Source organism: Lathyrus oleraceus, chromosome 1, assembly GCF_024323335.1.
Source record: "Lathyrus oleraceus cultivar Zhongwan6 chromosome 1, CAAS_Psat_ZW6_1.0, whole genome shotgun sequence".
Taxonomy (NCBI): domain Eukaryota; kingdom Viridiplantae; phylum Streptophyta; class Magnoliopsida; order Fabales; family Fabaceae; genus Lathyrus; species Lathyrus oleraceus.
In genome coordinates this window covers 52,676,334-52,681,870 of record NC_066579.1, presented here as the reverse complement: position 1 = coordinate 52,681,870, position 5,537 = coordinate 52,676,334, and the positions used below count along the sequence as shown (strand labels likewise).

The 5,537-nt window shown below is 38.3% G+C and overlaps 1 non-coding gene across 1 annotated transcript; it reads right to left on the bottom strand.

The window, feature by feature from the left end:
- Nucleotides 1-1,919: 1,919 nt before the first annotated feature.
- LOC127116133 (small nucleolar RNA R71) lies at nt 1,920-2,026 on the bottom strand. Its single transcript, XR_007801114.1, has one exon. It is a non-coding gene; the product is annotated as a small nucleolar RNA R71 (small nucleolar RNA).
- Between the last annotated feature and the right edge of the window lie 3,511 nt (nt 2,027-5,537).

The window sequence follows — 5,537 nt, the reverse complement described above, 5'->3', positions numbered from 1 at the left end:
TTTTTGGAAAGCTCTCGGTTCCACACTTCCTCGCCGTTTTCTCTTTTTCGCAATTTTTCTCTTCCAGCAGTACAAGCACATTTTTACAGCATTACTTTTACAACTTTTATATTGTTTCCTTCGCAGTTTCTATTTTCTTTTTCAGCACTTAGTTAATTATTTTTCGCACAATAGTTTCTACACCGGAAACTATTGTGTACCTTTCACCGGATCTAACCTTACGTTAGAATCTAGTTTTTATTCCTTCGCTTTTATTTTTCTGTTTGATTGAAGAATTCAAGAACAAATCTAACCGGCCTGTGGTGGAGTGTTCAAGACTGCTATTTAATTTCTCAGGTTCTTTAATTATTGTTTGAATTTATATATGCCCTGCTTTACTGTTTATTTATATTATTTGCTGGAGATGAATCTGTTTATGCATGATAATTATTTAAGTTTGTTTAGCATGTCTGGCTAATTTATTTAGTATCGGTATGTAAAGTAAGCGGAATGAAGGAATCAAAACCAAATTGGTTTAATTAAGTTTAAAATTAAAATCACTCTTTTTACGGTCTCAATTTACAGGTTTAATAACAAGGTTTTTATACGAAAGTAAAAGACATAAAGAAGTTAAAAGCAATAGAACGAGAGTTTGAGTTTTTGACTGGACAGTGTAAATTGGACATTAATTCTAGATCAGGGCGAGAGCAATTTTTAGAGTTAATTAAATTCTAATCTTTTTCAAAAAGTATTTTTAAAGATTGAATGTGAGGACGAGAGTTAAGCATTTGAATTTAATTATATAACCTAAGTCAACAGAGCGAGAGTTTGAGATAAGGGTGTTTAAACGATTAGTGTTTTCTTAAAAAGAGTTTCTACGGATTCTATTGTTTTCAAAAAGTGGTTTTTGACTTAACTATAAGTGACAGCTACGTTAATATAAAATCATAGTTTATTCAACAGAGCGAGAGTTTGAGATAAGACTTTTAATCAATAGTATCTACTGAAAAGATTTATTTTAAAAACCAAGAAACCAACGAAGATTTGATTCCCTAATTACGACGAACTACATACCGATATCCGCTTATTAGATATTTATTTTAGATCTTATTTTAGTTTTAGTTTTTCCCCCAAACAATCAAAGTATTACCTGCCTTAGCTTTACGAAGTAACCTTAGATAACGGTATATCGATTCATAAGTCCCTGTGGGATCGATATCTTTTAAAACTACGCGATAGAACTGTGCACTTGCAGTTTGTACCCCAATTCGACTCATAAAGTCGCGATCAAGTTTTTGGCGCCGTTGCCGGGGACTTTTATTTAGTCGATATCGTAACTCTTCCGTTACGCTGTAGAGACTAAGGCTTTTCTTTTTCTTTTCTTTCTTTCGTTGATTTGTATGCCACGCACTCGCTCCCAAGGCGAGCCGTTCTACTTACGAATCAACGATATCGAACTATATCTCCGAGTCTTACGATGAATTCGGGGATATCGTGCTGCAAACAATCTCCCTCCTGTTGAACTTCCTGATTTCAAAAATATTTTCCCTTCGATACCCGAGATGGCAGAACCAGCTCGTGCTCTTCGCGATTACGCCGCTCCATCGCAAGATGAACCGCATTCGAGTATTGCTCCACCCGCAATCGAAGCAAACAACTTCAAACTTAAACCTTCACTGTTGCAGGCAGTGCAACAGAACCAATTCTCTGGAAATCCTACTGAGGATCCAAACCTTCATTTATCCATATTTGTCCAATACGCTGATACTGTTAAAGTTAATGGTGTCACTTCAGAGGCAATTCGACTTCGTCTTTTTCCTTTCTCGTTAAGAGATAGCGCTAGAAGATGGCTTCAATCTCTTCCTTCCAACTCAGTCACCACATGGAACGAGTTGAAGAAAGTTTTTCTTGCTCGATATTTTCCTCCGAGAAAAACAGCTATGTTAAGAGCCCAGATAAATGGATTTAAACAGAAAGATAACGAGTCTCTTTTCGAAGCATGGGAAAGATATAAAGACATGATGAGACTTTGTCCACACCATGGTTTAGAAGACTGGTTAGTAATTCATACCTTCTATAATGGTCTCTTGTACAACACGAGGTTAACAATAGATGCCGCCGCAGGTGGTGCACTAATGAACAAACCTTATGCTGACGCTTACCAACTTATCGAAAGCATGGCTCAAAACCACTATCAGTGGGGAAGTGAACGAACAATGGTAGAAAAACCTCAAACGAAAACTGGCATGTACGAGATAAGTAACCTTGATCATGTTAATGCAAAAGTGGACGCTCTGGTCCAGAAAATTGAAAGTTTAAACGTATCACCTCCAGCCACCGTGGTAGCCATAACTCAGAATTGCGAAGTCTGTGGAATCCAAGGTCACACTCCTGCAGATTGTCAACTCCTAACAGGAATCCAAGCGGAGCAAGTAAACTATGCTCAAGGAAGCCCCTACTCGCATACCTATAACTCAAATTGGAAAAATCATCCCAATTTTTCATATAAGAGTAATAATGCTTTATACGCACCTGGACAATCTCCAAATCAAGCCCCGGCTATACCTCCGGGATATCAGAAACCGATCCCATCTACACCTAACAATAACGCCCCTAGGAAATCCAACTTGGAAATCATGATGGAAAATTTTATAGCTTCTCAACAGCAAACCAATAAAGATTTCTTAAACCAGAATGTACACACTGGCGAACAAATTAAACAACTAGCAAGTAAAGTAGATACCCTGGCTACTCATAACAAAATGCTGGAAACGCAAATATCACAAGTAGCTCAACAACAAGCGCCTACTGCTGCCCCAACTGGTACATTTCCTGGCCAACCCCAACCTAACCCAAGAAGCCACGCTCATGCAATTATACTGAGAAGTGGAACGGAAGTGGAAGGACCGTCTGACCCAAGGATAGAAAACCAAAACTCTGAAAAGTCAACTGAGGAGGAAAGTGAACCTAAGGAAAAGGAAGAGAGTAATAAGGAAACCGTAGAAAAGAAGGAACCTTATGTACCTCCACCACCTTATAAACCACCTATCCCTTACCCTCAAAGGCTTATTAAAACCAAAGATGCGAGCCAATTCAAAAAATTTGTTGACCTACTGAAACAATTAAACGTCACAATTCCGTTTACAGAAGCTATTACGCAAATGCCCTCATATGCCAAGTTTTTAAAAGAAATTCTTTCTAATAAAAGGAAACTTGAAGATAGCGAAACCGTTACACTCACTGCTGAATGTAGCGCTATAATCCAGAATATGCCTCCTAAACTTAAAGACCCAGGTAGTTTCTCTATACCCTGTCACATAGGAAAATTTGTCATTGACAAAGCCTTATGCGATTTAGGAGCCGGTATTAGTGTTATGCCTTTATCCATATGCAAGAGACTTGAAATGGGAGAATTAAGACCAACTAAAATGTATGTGCAACTAGCAGATCGTTCCGTCAAATATCCTGTAGGAATTCTTGAAAACGTTCCAGTGCGCATAGGTCAATTCTACATTCCAACTGATTTTATAATTATGGACATTAGAGAAGATGAAGTTACACCCATTATACTGGGAAGACCGTTCTTAGAAACTGCCGGTGCAATCATAGACGTAAAACGAGGACGACTCACTTTTGAAGTAGGAGAAGAGAAAATCGAGTTCATTCTTTCCCAATTTTTGAAAGCACCTGCAATAGAAGATACATGTTACTTCATGGATATCATCGATGAATGCATAAAAGAAACTAAGTTAGAAAAAGACAAATCATCTAACTATCTTGTAGAAGACAAACTTAACCAGTGTTTAGCAATAACACCGGACCCTACGCAATGCCTTAAGAAACCAACCCTAGACCTGAAAACACTTCCCAAAAATCTGAGATATGAATTCCTAGACTTAGAACTTGAACGACCAGTGATAGTTAATGCTGACCTAGGAAGACTCAAAACAGAAAAACTCCTGCATATCTTAAGAAAATATCCAACCGCACTAGGTTACAACATCACCGATCTTAAAGGAATAAGTCCCTCTATCTGTATGCATCGCATCATGCTAGAAGAAGACTGTAAAACTTCTAGGGAACACCAGAGGAGACTAAACCCGATCCTGAGTGAGGTAGTGAAGAAGGAAATAACCAAGTTATTAGAGGCAGGTATCATATATCCCATATCTGATAGCCAATGGGTTAGTCCTGTACACGTAGTACCAAAGAAAGGAGGTATAACAGTCATTGAGAATGAAAAAGGAGAAACTATAACCAAACGAATCGAATCGGGATGGAGAATGTGCATTGACTATAGGAAACTAAACAAAGCAACCCGAAAAGATCATTTCCCTTTACCATTCATTGACCAGATGTTAGAACGATTAGCAAAACATTCTCAATTCTGCTATCTAGACGGTTACTCAGGTTTCTTTCAAATACCGATTCACCCTGATGACCAAGAAAAGACAACATTCACGTGTCCTTTTGGTACCTTCGCTTATAGACGAATGCCGTTTGGCTTGTGTAATGCTCCTGCAACCTTCCAAAGGTGCATGATGGCAATATTCGCCGATTTTCTAGAAAACATCATGGAAGTATTTATGGATGACTTTTCCGTATGCGGACAAAGCTTTGAAGAATGCCTTGAAAACCTAGAAAGAGTTCTAGAGCGATGTGTAAAAGTAAACCTAGTACTTAATTGGGAAAAATGTCACTTTATGGTACAAGAAGGAATTGTTTTAGGACACATCATCTCGAACAGAGGAATTGAAGTAGACAAAGCCAAAATAGAGGTAATCGAAAATCTTCAACCCCCGAAAACTGTGAGAGAAGTACGAAGCTTCTTAGGACATGCCGGTTTTTACCGACGATTCATTAAAGACTTCTCTAAAATAACTAAACCTTTAACCGGGCTATTGATGAAGGATGCTGAATTCATATTCGATAATAGATGTTTAGAAGCATTTCAAACGCTTAAACAAGCACTGATCTCCGCGCCCATAATGCAGACACCAGATTGGAACGAACCATTCGAAATAATGTGTGATGCTAGTGATTACGCTGTGGGTTCTGTTTTAGGACAACGAAAGGATAAAAAGCTTCACGTTATATATTACGCAAGTAGAACTCTAGATGAAGCACAAATGAATTACGCCACAACCGAGAAAGAACTTCTAGCAGTAGTGTTTGTGCTAGATAAATTTCGTTCTTACTTGGTCGGAGCCAAAATAATCATCTACACTGACCACGCTGCTATCAAATACCTCTTAACAAAAAAGGATGCTAAACCTAGACTCCTAAGGTGGATCCTGTTGCTACAAGAGTTCGATTTGGAAATCAAAGACAAAAAAGGAACTGAAAACGTAGTAGCAGATCACCTCTCTAGACTTGAGAACCTTGAACCGGAAAGAACATCAATCAACGATGATTTCTCGTACGATAAACTTATAGCTACTTTGGAAGAAAATAACGTTGATAAACAGGTAGAAACCACCTTAGCTATATGTGTTACACCGTGGTACGCTGACATCATCAATTATTTAGCTGCCGGAATAGTTCCACCTACCTTATCC